This window comes from Lepus europaeus, chromosome 19 (assembly GCF_033115175.1).
Source record: "Lepus europaeus isolate LE1 chromosome 19, mLepTim1.pri, whole genome shotgun sequence".
NCBI lineage: Eukaryota > Metazoa > Chordata > Mammalia > Lagomorpha > Leporidae > Lepus > Lepus europaeus.
The window spans coordinates 35142961-35163603 of NC_084845.1; the positions used below are offsets into that span (position 1 = coordinate 35142961).

At 40.8% G+C, this 20643-nt stretch overlaps 1 protein-coding gene and 1 pseudogene across 1 annotated transcript in view; both read right to left on the reverse strand.

The window, feature by feature from the left end:
* The window catches only part of ITFG1 (integrin alpha FG-GAP repeat containing 1), a 267258-nt gene that overhangs the window by 180514 nt on the left and 66101 nt on the right, over nucleotides 1–20643 (reverse strand). The gene's annotated exons all lie outside the window — the stretch shown is intronic.
* Nucleotides 11322–11967, reverse strand: LOC133748204 (selenoprotein K-like; annotated as a pseudogene).

Consider the following 20643-nt stretch of genomic DNA (forward strand, 5'->3'; position numbering starts at 1 on the left):
GAGGGGCAACCGGGACAGGATCGGTGCCCCGACCGGGACTAGAACCCGGTGTGCCGGTGCCGCAAGGCGGAGGATTAGCCTAGTGAGCCGCGGTGCTGGCCAGCAATTTGTTTCTTAATTAGCACAATTCAATCAAGGTGATTAATACTCTACTCATAACAGGTCTCTTATAACTGATACGTCAGACTGAACTGCAAAACACAATAGAAATGATTGGCTGAGTTTAGGAGGTTATTTCTCTTCTAAAACCAAGGACAAGGATAGTTACAAATACAGAATGAATTATTTAAAATGATTTAAACTAATAATCAAGTAAAAACAAATCTCTGAAAAGAGTCAGTTATGCCTGAGAAATTCTAGAAACTCGATCTGTGTACTATCCCTCTTCTTGACTGTTCCCTATTTTCCTATACACTGCAGAGGAAATCTCCTACAGTCTAGAATAACAGGAACCATAACGAGACACTATGTCTATATTGTTTCCACACATAATTTCTGGAACTTACTGGAAGTGAATATTTTTGTTGAATCTAGAGCAGTGTGGTGAAAAAATACTTGAAGTGCAATAAATTCCATTAACTTGGAAAAAGTAAAGTGAAGTATTAACCTCCCCAAGATTCATTTCCTTGCCTGTAAAATGGTGTGGTGGCTAAACTAAAGGATCTTTAAGACTTTTTTTCAAATCGTATCCACTCACTCATCCAAGACATTTTAAGTATCTTTTATGTGCTTGGCACTCAAGCATTAGAGAATCAAACACAAAGATGCATGCTCCTTATTTCTGAGGAACTGTTTGTCCCTACAGGAGACAGATGTGGAAACAAATATCAAGAGGCAGTGTTTCTGCTAAAATCCTGAACGTGTAATGAGTCGCCAGAGATGCTCACTGCTAAGATGAAGGGGAGGACTTCACTGAGAAAGTGACATGTACACTGGGCACAACTTAACCAGTTTTAGATATTATTATACTCAAATTAGTGAAAAGCTAACACTACCAATACATGAAATTTTGTAGTTTGTGAAGCTTTTAATATACCAAGTCAGCTACAATTGAACAGATACTCCTGACAATCACAAAATTGCTGGCACATACATTCCAGCTGTATACAAGCTGAAGTTAAAGATAATTTTGAGCAATGAATAATTTCTTCAGGATTATGGCAGTTGAGTAAAGCACTCTCTGAACTTCACAAATGAGTTATAAATATATTTATATTGAAGCTGAAGTATATATAATAGTGATTAAACACAAAAATTAAATGTATATGAAATGTATTAAAAATTCCTGACAAATAGCCACAAGAAATAATTTAAGGAACTTAATGTTAACTCTAAAAGTGCATCCTAAACAATATGGAAAGAAGAGTTGTAGTACAAATAGTAAACCTTATAGTGACTAATATACCTCTAATCAATCTTACTTCTTTCCAGGCTTCTCTGCTTGTTGCAACAGCAGAATGGTATTTATAGGTCATATGAAGAGTACTCACTTCAATAAGGGAGACTTAACCTTTCTTTCTGAATGTCAAAGGGCCTTGCATGAGAACTGGAACTTCTAGAATTTGAAACTGAAAACTTAATTAAAACAATACATGGGGGGGGGGGCAGGGGGTAGGAATGGCTTATTATGGTTAAGTTCTAATGCTCTTGTGTATTTATCATATTTAACTAACAGAATAATCTATAACATGGCAGAATAATCATATACAGCATCTGTTATAAAACCTTTATTCTGAAAAAGCTGTATCGAAAAGAAAGAATGACAAAAGGAATGGACATAAGCTTACATGAAACCCACCTGTTATTGTTCCTTGGTATTGACTATATTTAGGTGGCCAAACACCTATCAAACAGAAAATTTCCCTTTTGGAATGACAATGTGAGGAACTGTGCAGACCTGTTGAAGCAGGTCTTCTTTCTTCTTCTTTCATTTTTTGAAAATTTATTCGTTTATATGTAAGGAAGAGAGAGTGGGGGTAGGGTGTGGAGAGAATCTTCCATTTGCTGCCTCATTCGCAAATGGCTGCAACAACCAGGTCTGGGCCAGGTTTTAGCCAGCAGCCAGGAATTTCATCCTGGTGTTCTACATAGATGACAAGAGACCATGCACTTGGGCCATTTTCAGCTGCCTTCCCAGGTACATTAGCTGTATCAGAAGCAGACCAATTGGGACTTCAACAGGCACTGAGAAATGCTGCTACAGTGCCATCCCTGAAGACCTGCTAGGCAAGCCAAGAAGATCAGAAGCTACAATTTTTATGCAGCAATTGCTGTTGAGCAGAGGAGTTAAGCTGGAACAAGGACAAGGCTCAACCATTCTCCCCAACTGCCCAAAAGAGATAAACTTTGGAATGTATTCCTTGCCCTTGAAACTCAATTGGGTCTCACACCCTACTGCCTTGATACCTCACCTGCATTCTTTTCCAGGTTCCCAAGGCCTTGCCCAGTTCCTGGAATTCCCCTCCCTGCTGTCCCCCTACCCCCACCCCCAGCCCTAGCCCTCCTTAAAAAGGCCCAGCCCCTAGGGGGTCCGGGCCTTCAGCCACATGCTCCATCACATACAGGGAGGCAGATGGTCACTCACCTCTAAGGATTTATTTTCTCTGAATAAATTCGGTCTGGATGTAAATTCATACACTGCCTCCTCTCTATTTTGCGACTCTTTTCCTAACATTTTGGTGCCCTGTGTGAGGAGGCACCAATCTGCAACTCTTTTCCTAACAAGTTAGGCAGATGGAGTGCATCAATTGTCTCTCAGCTCTGGAGCCATGACTCAGAGATTTTGTGCATGACAGGTAAGCTGTAACACAGACAGATACCTAGCTCTCTGGTAAGGGATTAGGTTTATCTGAAATAGATGTGAGGAAGGTCAAGCCTAAGGGTACACTCAAAACTAATGGAGGTGTAGTAGAAAGCAATCAGTGCACACTGTTGGCTTCATGAAAGAAACAACCTAAACCATGGGCTAGCTAGCCTACCTCAGAGAACCAGGGAAAGAAGAGACAAAAAGAGACTTTTTGGGGTCTGAAAAAAACTTACAACATCAAAACTATAACCTGCAAAGGAGTCCAAACTCAATTACATTAGATTATGAAGCAATTTATGTCCCCAAGTTATTATCAAAAACAACAGAATAATCAGCTGCAAATTAGTAAAGTCTAATAGCTAAGTGTGATCAGGAAAAGAGACAGAGCCTTGCTAAAACTGCTGTCACTTAGGATGATTTAGAGCATACACAAAGCTGTAGGCTTTAAGGAACAATATCAAAGATATCACATTGCAAGGAAAATATTCTTCACTAAAACAGTCCAGTTAGCCACTAAACAAACAGGCAAACAACATCATAAACTTTGTGGTGCGTGGAGGAGTGAGGAACAGTATTCAAAGTTACTACAATATATTATTGTGATAAAAACTGTACCCCTGTTTCTGGATATTTGACTGCTGACAACTTTTAAATTTTACCCTTTACTTTCCCTGCTATGTCCCACGCCTGGGAGAGCTGATGGGAAAGCAGATAGGAAAGTGTGGGAGTGACATTGGCCTGGAGTTCACGCAACACAAGTCCCATGTCCCTGCACAGTAACTCATCCGGTACCCACCTCCACATCATAAAACTAATAAGCAAATAAACAAAAATCTCCAAGCCAGTCTCATCTCTCTGCTTTCTTAACCAATTTTAAGGTCACCTTGGAAGGTCAGCACCGATAATCTCAGAAAGCCTCATTACATGCGTAATAGACTTTTTTATATCTCTTGATAGGTGGTATCATTCTCAACTTCTGAACCAAATTTTAGACAGGTGAGTGGCCGTACTTTTCCTGCTAGATGGACACAGTAGTTATCTAAAATGACCAATGAGAGGAAAATGTGATCTATATACAAGAAAAGGAAACAAAAAAAATGGCGATAGAAATTGTTATAAGAGAGAAAAAAATGTCAGAACTAACAGGTAAAAACTTCAAACTAAAAGAATTAAAGAGAAAGGGATTCTAAGATGGATGAATAGGGAAAAGACGTGCCAATTTTGACCACGGGAAGGTTGCAGAAAAAACAAACAGAGGAGTATATTCCCAGTGGAGGGTTGGAGAGAATTCTGTAGAGGAAATTCTACAGAAAAAGGAATGCTATGGAGCAGTATGGAAAGCGTGGGTGTGCAGCAGTGTGCTCTGACACCACCCATGACTCTGACAGTTGGAGGGTGGAGGAGACGCCAGTTTCTGAGAGTGAGGTGAGGGCAGACTGTGGCAGCAGGCACCACTGGTGATGTCCCTGAGGGAGAGCTTTGTGGAAAGCACTTTGAGTCCAGCCTGCAACTCCAGTGGTGGTGGCAGGCAGGTAAAAACCTAACATAGATGCAGAAATCCTCAACATAATACTAGCTAATCAAATCCAACAATATATCAGAAAGATCATTCACCTGAACCTAGTGTATCCTTTCCTTGATATTTAGGGATGGTTCAAAAATGCAAATCAATAAATGTGATACATCACATTAACAAACTGAAGATAAAAATATTATTATCTCAATAGATACAGAGAAAGCATTTGATACAACATCCTTTAATGATTATATAAAAAAAAAAACTTTAAGCAAACTGAATACAGAAGGAATATTCCTCAACACAAAGTAATATACAACAAACCCACAGCCAGCATCATATTGAATTAGGAAAAGTTGGAAGCATTTCCACAAAGCTTCAGAACCAGACAAGGATGCCTACTTCTACCACTGCTATTCAATATGGTCCCGGAAGTTTTAGCCAGAGCCATTAGACAAGAAAAAGAAACCAAAGGGATACAAATTAGAAAGGAGGAAGTCAAATCAGCCCTGTTTGCAAATGACAGAATTCTATATTTAGAAGAAACAAAAAACACCACCACAGACCAGAGTTTGGTAAAGTTGCAGGACATAAAATTAACACCAAAATTCAATAGCATTTGTATACACAGACAATATTATGGCTGAGAAAGAATTTGTAAGATCAGTCCCATTCACAATAGTTACAAAAAATTTTAAACACCTTGGAATAAATTTAACCAAGGAGGTGAAAGTTCTCTATGATAAAAATTACAAAACATTAAAGAAAGGAGAAGACATAGAAAAATGGAAAAATCTTCAATGTTCATGGTTTAGAAGAATCAATATCATCAAAATATCCACAGAAGTGAAAACCATTAACAGATTTGATGTGATCCCAATCCAAGTACCAATGACATTCTTACCAGATCTATAACCAATGATGCTAAAATTCACATGGAAACATAAGAGACTCTGAGTAGCTGAAGAAATCTTATACAACAAAAATAAAACCAGAGGCATCAACAATACTGGATTTTTTTTTTTTTTTTTTTTTTTTTTACAGGCAGAGTGGATAGAGAGAGAGAGAGAAAGGTCTTCCTTTTTGCCGTTGGTTCACCCTCCAATGGCCACTGCAGCCAGCTCATTGCGCTGATCCGAAGCCAGGAGCCAGGTGCTTCTCCTGGTCTCCCATGCGGGTGCAGGGCCCAAGGACTTGGGCCATTCTCCACTGCCTTCACGGGCCATAGCAGAGAGCTGGCTTGGAAGAGGGGCAACCGGGACAGAATCTGGTGCCCCGACCGGGACTAGAACCCTGTGTGCTGGCGCCGCAAGGCGAAGGATTAGCCTGTTAAGCCACGGCGCTGGCCAACAATACTGGATTTTAAGACATACTACAGGGCAGTTATAATCAAAACAGTCTGGTAACTAGCGAAAAAACCAAGCATGTAGACCAAAGGAACAGGATAGATTTCCCAGAAATCAATCCACCCATCTACAACCAAGTAATCCTTTACAAGGGAGGTAAAATCAGTTCCAGAGAAAGTAGACTCCCCAACATATGATGCTGGGAAAACTTGATCTTCATATGCAGAAGTATGAAACTAGACCCTACTTTACACCTTATACAAAAATCAACTCAAAATGCATCAAGGATCTAAATTTATGACCTGATATCATCAAATTACTAGAGAATTACTCTGCAAGATATCAGTGTAGGCAAAGACTTATTGGAAAAGACCCCAGAAGCACCCGCAATCAAAGCCAAAGTTGACAAACGGGATTACATCAAGCTGAGAAGCTTCTGCATTTAACAAAGTCAAGAATCAACTGACAGAATGGGAGAAAATATTTGCAAACTATGAAACTGCTAAAGGATTAATATCCAGAATCTATAAAGAACTCAAGAAACTCAATAACAACAATCCAGTTAGGAAATTGGCAAAGGACTGACATTTTTTTCAAAAGAGAAAATTCAAGTGGCCAGCAGATGTATGAAAAAATGCTCAGGACACTAGCCATTGGAGAAATCTAAATCAAAACCACAATAAGGTTTCACCTCACCCCTGTTACAATGGCTCTCATCCAGAAATCAAAAAATAATAAATGCTGGGGAGGATGTGGGGAAAAGGTTCCTTAATCCACTGTTAGTGGGAATGTAAGCTAGGATAGCCATTGTGTCTGGGTCATATGATAGATCTTTTTTCAGCTTTTTGAGGACTCTCCATACTGTCTTCCATAACGGCTGTACTTTATTTGAAAGGCAGAGAGACAGAGAGAGAGGTGGGGAGAGAGAGAGAGAGACAGAGAGATCTACCAATAGCTGTGACCAGGCCAGACCAAAGCCAGGAGCTCATAGCTCCATCTGGGTCTCCCACAAGGGCTGCAGAGGCCCAAGCACTTGGGCCATTTTCCACTTCTTTCCCAGGCACATATACAGGGAGCTGAATTGGAAATGCAGCAACTGGGATTTGAACCTACACTCTGGTATGGGATATCCACATTGTAAGCAGCGTCTTACCCTGCTGTGACAAAAAGTAAGCCTCAGAATTGTAATTTAAAGAAATACCTTGTAGATCTCAGGTACGATGTTCCTAAAAAACACATTCATACTCATTTCATTCTAAAATTATTCAATTAATTTAAAATTATTTTTAAATTATTTCAGTTAACTTTTTACTATTTGCAGCATCCATCTAATTTTCCTTTTCTGCCTTAGATTTCACATACTGAACCCATGTCCAAATGAAAAGACTTAAAACTTAACAGCAAACCTTGGGCAACTTATATTTCTTTATGGTCCTCTGTCACAGAACATTGTTAACATTAGCCCATGCCTTGCCTATGTCAGATTCAATTCTCATCCTCACTGATATAAAGTTTGCATAATCATATGGTGAACTGAATGCATAAACTCCAGCCTTAGGAAACTTAAAAGGTGTGCTTTTCTGTATGTATTTTACACTGCTCTTCATAGCACACAGAAATATATGTACCTGCGAATCAATTATTTCAAGCAGACAGTAGCTTGGCATTGCTGTAATCAAACTAAAACGTTTGCATTTGGCAGGCATTTTTAATCCAGGCTGACAAGCTCTGTGTTTAGGTTAAACTGTTTAATCCATGGACAAGTTATTATCAATGTTGTTGATATGGTTGGTGTTGTGGTTTGTGTAATAGTTTGGAAATCTCCCAAAGGCCCATTATTAAGGGCCTGATCCCAAGAACCTTATAGTAATGGACCAAGACAAGAACTTAATCAAATCATGGTGTCTGGAGGTAGAGGCTTGGAAAATGATTAGCTAGATTAGGTTGTTGGAGGTTGGGGATCCCATCATCAAATCAAGCTGCTTTATAAGGAGAGGCTAGGCCAACATTGTGGCATACCCAGGTAAGTTGCTGCTTGCAAAGATGGAATCCCATATGGAAGCACCAGTTCAAGCCCCAGCTACTCCATTTCCTGTCCAGTTTTCTCTGTTTTGCCCTGTTACTCTACCTTTTAAATAAATAAAATAAATCTTAGACAGAATATAAGCAATGATAAATATCAGAAATATATATGTTCATTCACCTTGCTAGACTGCTGAAGGATTTGAACATAATATTATTTTCTGTCGACTCTGATATTCTCATTTGGGAATTAGAACTGAGCTGTATTACCTCTGATATATTAGTAACCCAGAAATTATTTCAGGGTTAGGAAATATATGTATACATATATCCATCATCCCTTCATCTACATTTCAAGGAATATTTATTTAGTGCATAAACATTTGTTCTTCCTGTTTTTACATATAAGTATAATTACATCATGCTAAAGAGAAAACTAAAGCAGGAGGATAAGAAGTGTCAGTGTGGGAGGGGCATTTGGAATTTCATAATTTCATGAAACCTCACTTAATAAAGATGAAGGATATGAGGAAATGAGCATGTGGATGCCTGGAGGAATGTGTGGATACTCAGAGCATTAAAAGCATAAAGGTCAGAGGTGAGAGCACCCCTGAGGAACACATGCTGGGGAGGTCTCCATGGTGGGGACAGGGTAATAGCAGGAGAGGAAGAGATCAGGTCAGGGAGGTAAAAGGAAGTCAGGTCATACAGAATCCTCTAGTCCACTGTAAGCACTTGAGTTTTACACTGGAGCAAAAAGTACAAAGAATACAGGTTTTACAATCAGAAAAGTCAACTGTATCAAAGTTTAGCTGTGTGATTTAGGGGCCTTTGCTCTTTCTACTTCTTACGTTATCAATAATATGGGTACAATACACTCATTTACTTCAAATCAATTTCAGGCCTGAATAAAAAGAGGATGAAATGAAATCAAGTATGAATAGTGTGCAACACAGTACTCTTCACTAAGGTGCTTACCAAATCTGTTTCCTGGAGGCGCTGTCTCTCATAGGAACAGTGATGAACATTGCCTGACCTTGCTCTCACAGAATTCACAGCGTTCTCAGTGAGAACATAGCTACAACCTAAACATGAGTAATAGAGAAACCACAAAGCCAGGGGCTACCCACTAGCTGCCTGGTGCCTTAATCCAAGACACAGCCTACCTACAACTGTTGCTCAGCTTGCTCACGAAGAGGCCGAGTGTAACAGCTGTTCTCAAGACAGGAAATAACAAGCTGCTGGGCTGTTATTCTAAATGGGGGCATATAGAGAGATTCAGCCAGTTAGCAGAGGGAGGAGACACAAAACCATGTCTTTTCAGGAGAATTACAGCAGAGAAGAAGCAGCACTGGCATTTTAGAACAACTGAAGCTTAGAACGCTCAGGAAGAGACTCAGAAGGTCCCATGGTCCCCAGAGTTTGCTAGATCTCTAAGAACAGCCAAGGACACATTCTCCTAAAGTGCTCCTTTTCTGACGATATCATATTCATTAGTGCCTGAGTCTTTCTTCCTCTGGAGGAATTATACATCTGCAGTATACTGCCACAAGGCAGTGCACATATACTACCTGTAGGACCTATTAGTATTGACTTGTCCCAGAAGTTCAGGAGAAGGTCCTTCACAGAATGGAGAGCTCCTACATTGTTGAGCGTGACCTTATGCTATTATTTATCAAAGCTGGTCACTAAATATAAGACCACATAATTATAACAAACTTTATTAAGGATTTGGCTGCTTCATGTTTTTTAGGTTTAGGCAAAATTTAGGCTACCAGAACACATTACCACATCCACGTCATTTAACATACACCAGTTTGAATTTACCTCTCTTTAGGTAAACTGAATTCCCAATTATGAGAATAGATTACGACACCTTCTTTGGGATAAACATTTTAAATAATTTGGTCTGCACACTGGTATTACTACTTATTCTAGGCTAATACTAAAATACTTCTGTGTGCAATTGGAAATGATCTACTCTACAGCATTAGGCTATAAGAACTCATTATTTTATGTTTAGTAGTTCATATGCTAAATGTTATTGGAAAAGAACCTATTTATTTATTTTATCTGCATTATGCTTTTAATGTTCATAAAAAATTAACTTTGGCCTAAGAGTGCAGAAAAATTTAAAGCTAGATCTAACTAAGTTATCTCAAAGATAAACTTGGTGCTGTTTTTAGGGGGAAAAAAGAGTGTGTGTTTGTGGGTGGGTGGGTACACACACCATGTGTGTAAACATTTAGGATATTGATCCTCATTACCACACCAACAGGAAAATACATACTTGTAAGTTGCTGATAGATTGTAACTCTAAGGAGTCCATATGTACTTCCTGCCTTGGTTTCTTCACCCTCCTGATAGATTTATTTTATAATTTGTCATAAATGACAGACCAGTCCTACATTTTAAAGTTTCTATAAAAAACAGAATACTATTTCATTTTTAAAAAGACTTATATTACTTTTTTGACAGAGAAAGCGAGAGAGAGAGAAGAGAAAGAGAGATCTTCCATCCTCTGGTTCATTCTCCAAATGGCTGGTCATGGGTCAGAAAAAAGCCAGGAGCAGGGAATTTCATCCAGGCATCTCACAAGGGTGCCAGGGAGTCAAGTACTTGAATCATCTCCTGTTGCTTTTCCAAGTGCATTAGCAGGGAGGTGGGTTGAAAGTGGAGCAGCTGGGACTTGAATTAGCACTCATATAGGATGCCAGTATTACAAGTGGCAGCTTAACCCTCTGTGACACAATGCTGGCCCCTAGAATTCTATTTTATTTTAAGTAAAGGCCACAAACACAGTCTTTGAGAATGATGACAGGAGTACCGTGTCATCATAGACACTATGCATTTTCTTATGGTGAAAAGGCTATGGTCTCATTACTTGCCAGATACAGTGTAACTGAGGTTCTTTTAAAAATCCAAATTGAGGGGCTGGCTTTGTGGGGCATCTGGTTAAGCTTGCAACACTGGCATTCCACATAACACTGTAGGTTTGAGTCCTGGCTTCTTCTTCTTCTTTTTTTTTTTTTTAATATTTATTTATTTATTTATTTGAAAGTCAGAGTTACAGAGAGGCAGAGGCAGACAGAGAGGTCTTCCACCTGCTGGTTCACTCCCCAATTGGCCGCAATGGCTGGAGCTGTATCGATGCAAAGCCAGGAGCTTCTCCCTGGTCTCACACAAGGGTGCAGGGGCCCAAAGACTAGGGCCATCTTCTACTGCTTTCGCAGGCCATAGCAGAGACCTGGATTGGAAGATGAACAGCTGGGACTAGAACTCGTGCCCATTTGGGATGCCGGCACTGCAGGCAGCGGCTTTACCCACTACATCACAACGTCCACCCCTTCTCTGCTTCTGATCCAGATTCCTGCTAATGAACCTGGGAGGGCAGCAGAAGATGGCTCAAGTATTTGGGACCCTGCCACTTATGAGGGAGAGGAGGATGGAGTTCTTGGATCTTGGCTTCGGGCTGGTCTGGGACCTGATCATTGGGGAAATAGCTGATGGAAGATTCTCTCTCTCTCTCTTTCCCTTCTTCCCTCCTTCTTCTTTCTTGTTGCTTTGTCTTTCAAGAAAAAGATTTTTTTTTTAAATTTTCTTCATATTCCGAGGTGTTTCTGGGTGGGTGAGTGTGTGTGTGTGTGTGTGTGTAAGTATATAAAGATGAGGAGTCAGTTTTGCAACCTACAAATATTTACTTATTAAAACTATATTAATACTTTAATAAACTATACAAAAAGATGAGACAAACATACGCATTTATAGAACTGCATCTCAATCAGGCCAGATCCCTGCGGAGGGAATTCCCAGCCTGACATCATTCATCTGTGGGGACACAGAGCAATCCTGGTGCGGGTGCACACATGCTTTGAGTCGGCCAGCACGGTCGGCCCCGGTTCCAGATGGTTTCCTTATGCTACGAATGTGCACGCCCAGCTGTCTGCTCCTCAGAGCAGACGTTTACCTTCCTCATCCACCAGCCATAGGAGGAGGGCTGGGGCCACGCAGATGATTGATTCGACCCATTCTTCGGGGAGGGTTTCCTGGTGGCCCTCTTCCGTCATCGTATCTGGAGTCAGACGAGTTTCCGTCTTGCTGAAGCAAAGTTTTGAAAAACAAAACCACAAATTCTGCTATTCCCCAGAAGAAATCTGTTATCAAAGATAATCTCCATGGAGACTGACTCCGGCTGTCCAACACTTGTCCATTCGAGATGTAGGCCATCTTGCCTCCCGGTCCCCGCTACGGAGCGGCAGGGCAGCCTGCCCCTCTCGGCTTCCCAAGAAAAAGATTTTTTAGCAACCCGTGCTGTGGTGTATTGGGTAAAGCTGCCCTCTGCAATGCCTGCATCCCATATTGTCATGGGTTTGAGTCCTGGCTGCTCCACTTCCAACCCAGCTCCCTGCTAATGCGGAAAAGCAGTGGAAGATGGCTCAAGTACATGGGCCCCTGCAGGCACGTGGGAGATCTGTTTGAAGCTCCTGGCTCCTGACTTTGAAATGGCCCCGCCCTAGCCATTGAGGCCATTTTAGGGAGTGAACCAGCTATGGATGATCTCTCTTTGTCTTTGCCTTTGCCTCTCCCTCTCTCTGTGTAACTCTGCCTTTCAAATTAATAAATAAATATTTTAAAAGCCTTTTAAAAATCCAAATTGAAATACAAATACAAAGGATGACTCTGATGTTGTAATAAGTCAGACTATATTATTTTAACTCACTGTACTCACTCACTTGTATTCCTAAAAATGGGCACTAAAAGAAATAATCAAAGATAGGCACCTGCCACCATGGATGATAGCTGAGATTCTTGGTGCTCAGAGAGTGAAACAAGAACTCCAGCTATTAAAATATAAAGTTTCATGCTGCTTCAGGATTCCAGCTAGCTCTCAAAGAAGTATTAATGGAGAAATCAGGTTTTTTTTGTTTTAAGTGAAGGGTAGAAATGGTGGATCTAAGTTTTTTTACACAGTTTTGTTTCTCATGCCATTATACAACATGAAGAGTTTTCTTTGATTATGAAAATTTCTATTAAGAGAAAAATGAACATCCTAGTTAAAACATTTTTAAATGACTTATTTATGCTGAATGTTTATTGTCATATTCTTCTTACTCAACCCAATATAACAGTCTCAAGGTCTAGAGCATTTAGTGAACCAACTATATTGGGCAGAAATTTACTTAGTTCATCTTGAATTTCACAAAGTAACAGTTCCAACATTTTAAATATATGATTATAATTAATTACATTGCATATTTTAAAATGATTGTATTTTGCTCCATAATATAAGTAGTTGATTAAATAGTTTGATTAGGTATAGAAAACAAAAAATACAGCAATCTACCACAGTCATTTCTGTTAACTGGCATATCATGCAGGGCTTGGAGATTCTATAAGCCATCACTCTTATTAAAGACCTGGCAGATTCCACATTCTAATTCAGGAGAAGGGCCCAGGCAAAAAGTTGATTCAAATCTATATTACTGCCTATACCATGAAAAAGTCACCAGCAAAATTTAAAGTATCAGCACAAATCTCTCACTTCTGACTTAAACTAATCCTTAGGTGATAGAGAATCACTGTTTAGAGTACATAAATACATGAGAAAATGCTGTATAACAGAAGCAAGACACATAATTCTATTTTTGACACACAGAAGAGCATATAGTCAGTTAGAGCTGAATATCTTAGGACACCAAATATTATTTTAAAATGAAGTTTCCTATTGCAGACCTCAATTAATACTGAAAATACCCAATTTCAAAATGTGAAAAAAAACCCCGAAATTTCAAAAAATTCATTCATAATGCAGAAAATAGACTTATTGCCTCATGTCTACCGTCAGCAATATGCAATCCTGGATATCAGATTAAGAACACATCTATATTCAGAAAGCAGGTGTGAAGAAATATCAAACCATGTAACACAATCTGCTACTAAATGTTGCATCAGTCTCTTGGTAAAACATTGCCTCAAGTTTCAGATATCTGATGACCCAATTTACATCTGCTCAGTTATCCAGAGGATATTTCTTTCTTTCTATTTTTTAAAGACTTTTTTATTCATTTGAAAGGCAGAGTTACAAAGAGCGAGGGAGGAGGAAGGAAGAAGGAAGAGAGCAAGCGGGTGAGTGAGCAAGTGACCAAGAGAGATCCTCCATCAGCTGGTTCATTCCCCAAATGGCTATACTGGCTCGGGCTGGGCCAGACCAAAGCCAGGAGCTTGGAACTCCATCTAGTCCCCAACATGGGTACAGGGACCCAAGAACTTGGGCCATCCTCTGCTGCTTTCCCAGGCACATTAAAAGGGACCCAGATTAGAAGCATAGCAGCTGGACAGAACCAGTGGTCATATGGGATGCTACAGTTGCATGTAGTGGTTTAACCTGCTGTGCCACAATGCCTGCCCCAGGATATTTCGCCTTTAGTTTATTTGATAGTAGTAGAAAATATTCAACCATCCCTTAAATATATTGGTTGTAGAAGGAGACAGAGGAAGGAAGAAAAAGTCTACATTTTCCTCATAGGAAAAGTTACTTTGTAGCTTCTCAGAGCAAATACATTGCTAAATACCAAAATAGAGCAGGTACAGCTGTTAAATGTTGCTAAAATATGTGCACTGCTACAAGGAGAGCAGGAAGGAGCAAGGAAGAAGGAAAAAAGAGGAGGAAAGGAAGCAAGGTAGACCACCTGCCATATATTAGAACAAGAGAGTACAAATTAAATTTGTGACAAAAAAAAAAAAAAGAGAGAATAAGAAGTTCAGGAACTATGAGAGACTTTGTGGGCTTAAATTTAGAATGAGATTGACAGTCTCTCCCAACAGAACGATTATGATGTATTTATGTTGAAGAAAGACTGTAGACTGTAGATGGGGTTCGGTGCTGTGGGATAGTGGGCTAGGCCTCTGCCTGTGGTGCCAGAACCCCATATGGGTGCTAGTTTGTATCACGGCTGCTCCTCTTCCGATCCAGCTCTTTGCTATGGTCTGGGAAAGCAGTGGAAAATGGCCCAAGTGCTTGGACCCCTGCACCCACGTGGGAGACCTGGAAGAAGCTCTTGGCTCCTGACTTCAGATCAGCTTAGATCCAGCCGTTGGGGCCATCTGGGATGCGACCCAGCAAATGGAAGACTTTCTTTTTCTCTCTCTCTGCCTCTGCCTTTCTCTGTAAATTTACCTTTCAAATAGATAAATGGAATCTTTTTTTAAAAAAGGACTGTAGATGGTTGGATATATCTAAGATTAGGATGTCTGGTAAGAATGAGACAAGGTATATTTAAGAGGGTATGTGAAGATGAACTATGGGTAGGGAGGGAAATGGAAGTTGGAGGCGGGATGGGTAGACATGTGGTAGTGGGATCAGTAAACTGGAGTTTCAGTAAGTGTTGCCAGGAAGGCACCTGGGTAGGCAGCCTGAAAGTATAGGAAGTGGTACTGGAAGAATAGAGTGTTTTAGTGAGTGATTTGGAGGCAGTATGAGTAAATTGATGTAGTGGAGGTGGGGAAGTCATACATAGTGTTGGGCTGGTTCATATATGTGCACACTGAAATTACCTAAAACACTATCAGAAATTAGACAGCTGTGCAGGAGGTTATATCAGGTATCAGTAATGGAAAAGAGAAGATGATGGCTACTAGAGTTAGGTAGCAGAAGCCCAAGAGGAGTAGGAGATTTGCAGAGAAGTAGGCCAGAATCAATTTCTAAGCAGAATTGGGGAATAAGGATGCTGATATCTTAACCCCAAAATATGAGGCATGTGATATATTCCATTTGAGACAGCGCAGGAGATATTTCTACCAACTATGAAGGAAACACTATGAAAAGAACCAAGAATACAGGTGAGCAAGTAGGCTGTGGATCTAGTGTTTCAGAAGACAGAGTGGAAATGCTGATGGAACACAGGTCAGGGATAAGTATTTTAAGGGATTTATAAAGATGGAGGGGTACCAGGCACTACACACACAGTTGTTAACAAAATAGGAGACAGGCAGGCAAAGTAAAAAATAGTAACAAGTCTTAGAGGAAATGACATTTCAGATAAAGGTAGAAAAGAATGATCTGGCAGGTAGAGCCTGATAGTTCATAAGGCAGAGCAATGGTTCTCAACCACGGGCATTTGGAACATTCAGCAATGTGTGGAAACATTTTTGGCTGCTACTGGTATTCGGAGGGAAGAGGCCAAGGATATTGCTAAACTTCCTACGAAGCACAGAGCACCTCTTCACATCAAAGAATTACTCAGCTCAGAATGCTGATAATGCCACAGTTGAGAAACCTTGAGCTAGTGAAAATAGCAAGGGCACAACAATGAGGAAAATTACAAAACACTCAGGAAGAAGCAGAGTTCGGTTTAACTGAAGCTTAAGTTCCCATGAGGGGAAAAAGAGATAAAGCTGGAGGGGCTGGTGTTGTGTGCAGTGTATGTAAGCCACCACCTATGACACTGGCATCCTATATAGGCACCAGCTGGAGACCCGACTGCTCCACTTCTGATCCAGCTCCATGCTAATGAGCCTAAGAAAGCAGCAGAAGATAGCCCAAGTGGTTGGGCCCCTGCACCTATGTAGTAGACCCGGAAGAAGCTCCTGCCTCCTGGATTCAGCCTGGCCTAGCTCTGGCTGTTGCAGTCATTTGGGAAGTGAACCTTTGGATGGAAGATCTCTCTTTCTCTTTGTCTCTCCATCTCTCTGTAACTCTGCCTTTCAAATAAATAAAATAAGTATCTTTTTTAAAAAAGAGAGAGAGAGCTGCAAGAACTAGGGAAAAAATGGCAGAGGAAACTCTTCCGTAATTAGAGGGACACAGTGGATCTACATGGAGGGCATGATCACCCACGGCTCGGTAACCCATCTGCCGAGAGTCTCTGCACCAGCACTGGAAAGTGAGGTGAGATGAAACTGCAGCAGCTTGAGACACTGGTGGAAAAGCAGCAGGAAGAGCATAGAGAGAATGAGACTTGAAGCCCCGTGGGGGAAAGTACATAAGCCTAACTAGAGGAGAGAAAAAATAAAAGGATGGTACAAACATGGTTCTCTTTCTCCAGCAGGCACCATTTTGGACATAGGTAACAGCTGCGCCAGTTTGGCACTGCCCAGCAATCAGCCGAGCAGAAAAACCTGACTCTAGTGAAGAGTAATAGGAGACAGAGACATAGAGAATGTGTGGAGCTTATGAACCGGGACTGTGAAAACAAAACAAAACAAAACAAAAAAAAAACAACTGTGGGTGTGTGGGAGAACTCACAGTGTGGTTGAGACTTAAGTAGCCTCAGTGGGAGAAGCCACAAACTCAGGCAGCCCTGGCTACCCGGTGAGAGACATAGCAGGGGAATCTGAGCTTACACTGAGGACTGCACAGATCCTTTGTGTGATCCTTGGGACAGAGCAGACGAATATTATACCCACTGGGGCTAGTGCTCAGGGCACTGATCACCATCGAGGAGAAGAGCTCAACTGAGGGGAATTACTTACCTTCTGAATAAAAGAGAGAGAGAGAGAGAGAGAGAGAGAGAGAAGGTTTACCATGTCAAAACTGGGTGTGTCACCTTAGGCACACCTTTAACCCTGAAGAACTGAACAGAGCTCTCTGGCCACACCTACCACAAGCCTCTAAAGAGTCACTGAATCCAGACAGCCCAATTACAAATGCAAAACAACAAACACAACAACCAAGGAAACAAGAACAAGGAAGACAGTACGAAGCTCCCAAAAGAACATGACACATCAATACCAGATTATGAAGACGATGAGATAGAAGAAATGGAACGCAAAAAAATTATGATAAGAATATTTAGAAGTAACCAAAAACAAATGCATGAACTACTGAAATCCATGCAGGACAAGAAAAAAAATCTCTGTCATGAAAATGAAATCTTAAGAAGGAATCAAAATGAAATGAATTTAACAGAACATGAAATTGAGATACTGAAGAGAAATCAAAATGAAATGAAGAATTCAATAGAACAAATAAAAAACAGAATTGAGAGCCGTAAAAACACAATCAATGAGGCAGAAGAAAGAATATCGGACTTAGAAGACAGAGCACAGGAAAGTATACAAACCAAAGAAAAGGAAATTAGAAATCTAAAAACTATTGTTGGGAATCTTTAGGATACTATTAAAAAACCCAGCATTTGGGTTCTAGGAGTTCCTGAAGGCATGGAGAGAGAGAAAGGATTAGAAGGTCTTTTTAGTGAGTAATTAGCAGAAAACTTACCGGGTTTGGAGAAAGAAAGAAACATCAAAGTACAAGAAGCACACAGAACTCCCAATAAACATGACTAGAAGAGATCCTACCATGACACATTGTAATCAAACTCAACACAGTGAAACATAGAGAAAAGATTCTGAAATGTGCAAGAAAGAAATGTCAGGTTACTCTCAGAGGATCTCCAATTAGACTCACAGCAGACTTCTCATCAGAAACCCTAACGGCTAGGAGGGAATTGCGAGACATAGCCCAAGTACTAAGAGAAAAAAACTGCCAGCCCAGAATACTATATGCTGCAAAGCTCTCATTTGGGAATGAAGGTGAAATAAAGACCTTTCATAGCAAACAGAAATTGAAAGAATTTGTCACCACTCATCCAGCCCTGCAAAAGATGCTTAAGGATGTGTTACACACAGAAACATGGACATCAATACGAAAGAAGGTAAAGGAAGAAAATCTCCCAGTAGAAGATCACAGGAAGTTCAAAGCATATATTGGAAATATCTTTGGGAAAATGGCAGGGCAAAGTCACAACTTACCAATAGTCATACTGAATGTTAATGACCTCAACTCTCCAGTTAAAAAGCACAGACAGGCTGAATGGATTAAAAAACAAAACCCATCTATTTGCTGCTTACAAGAAACACATCTTTCCAACAAAGATGCATGCAGACTGAAAGTGAAAGGGTGGAAAAAGATATTCCATGCCAACAGAAACCAAAAAAGTCTGGTGTAGCCATCTTAATATCAGACAAAATGAACTTTAACACAGAAACTGTTAAGAAAGACAAAGAGGGGCACTATATAATGATTAAGGGATCAATTCAACAGGTAGATGTAACTATTATAAATGCATATGCACCTAACTGCAAGGCATTGGTTTATTTAAAAGATATGTTAAGGAACTTAAAGGGAGACTTAGGGGTTGCTGCTGTGGCACAGTAGGTTAACACCCTGGCCTGAAGTGGTGGCATCCAATATGGGCGCCGGTTCTAGTCCTGGCTGCTCCTCTCCCCATCCAGCTCTCTGCTATGGACTGGAAAAGCGGCGGAAGATGGCCCAAGTCCTTGGGCCCCTGCACATGTGTGGGAGACCCGAAGGAACCTCCTGGCTCCTGGCTTCGGATCGGTGCAAGAGAGGGAATCCTACCAAATTCTTTCTATGAAGCCAGCATCACCTTAATTCCTAAACCTGAAAAAGATGCAGCATTGAAGGAGAATTAAAGAACAATTTCCCTGATGAACACAGACGCAAATATCCTCAATAAAATTCTGGCCAGTAGAATTCAACAACACATCAGAAAGATCATACACAGAGACCATGTGGGATGCATCCCTGTTATGCATGGATGGTTCAACGTTTGCAAATCAATCAGTGTGATACAGACCATATTAACAAACTGCAGAAAAAAAGCCATATGATTATCTCAATAGATGCAGAGAAAGCATTTGATAAAATACAACACTCTTTCATGATGAAAAGTCTAAGCAAATTGGGTATAGAAGGAACATTCCTCAACAAAGTCAAGGCAATTTATGAAAAATCCATGGCCAGCATGCACCGCAGCTCACTTGGCTAATCCTCCGCCTTAGGTGCCGGCACCCTGGTTCTAGTTCCAGTTGGGGCACCAGATTCTGTCCCAGTTGCTCCTCTTCCAGTCCAGCTATCTGCTGTGGCCCAGGGAAGGCAGTGGGGGATGGCCCAAGTGCTTGGGCCCTGCACCCACATGGGAGACCAGGAGGAAGAACCTGGCTCCTGGCTTCAGATCGGCACAGCGCGCCAGCTGCAATGCACTGGCTGTAGCGGCCACTTGGGGAGTGAACCAACGGAAAAAGAAAGATCTTTCTCTGTCTAACTCTGCCTATTAAAAAAACAAACAACCAAACAAAAAAAAAAAACAAAACAGAAAAACCACAGCCCACATGATACTGAATGGGGAAAAGTTGGAATCATTTCCACTGAGGTCTGACACCAGACAGGGATGACCACTCGCACCACTGCTATTCAATATAGTACTGAAAGTTTTAGCGAGAGCCATTAGGTAAGAAAAAGAAATTAAAAGGATACAAACTGGGAAGGAAGGCTGGCGCTGTGGTCTGCGGCACCAGTACTCCGGGTTCTAGTCCCGGTTGGGGTGCTGGTTCTGTCCTGGTTGCTCCTGTTCCAGTCCAGCTCTCTGCTGTGGCCTGGGAGGGCAATGGAGGATGACCCAGGTGCTTGGGCCCTGCACCCATGTGGGAGACCAGGAGGAAGCACCTGGCTCTTGGCTTCGGATTGGCACAGCGCGCCGGCCTTGGTGGCCATTTGAGGGTGAAACAACGGAAGGAAGACCTTTCTCTCTGTCTCTGTCTCTCTCTCACTGTCTAACTCTGCCTTCAAAAAATAAAAAACAAATTTGCAGATGATATGATTCTTTATTTAGGGGATCCAAAGAACTCTACTAAGAGACTATTCGAACTCATAGAAGAGCTTGGCAAAGTAGCAGGATATAAAATCAATGCAGAAAAATTAACAGCCTTTGTATACACAGGCAATGCCACGGCTGAGAAAGAACTGCTAAGATCAAACCCATTCAAAATAGCTACAACAACAATCAATACCTTCGAAAAAATTTAACCAAGGACATCAAAGATCTCTACAATAAGAATTACAAAATCTTAAAGAAAGAAACAGAAGAGGGTAACAAAAAAATGGAAAAATCTTCCATGCTCATGGATTGGAAGAATAAATATCATCAAAATGT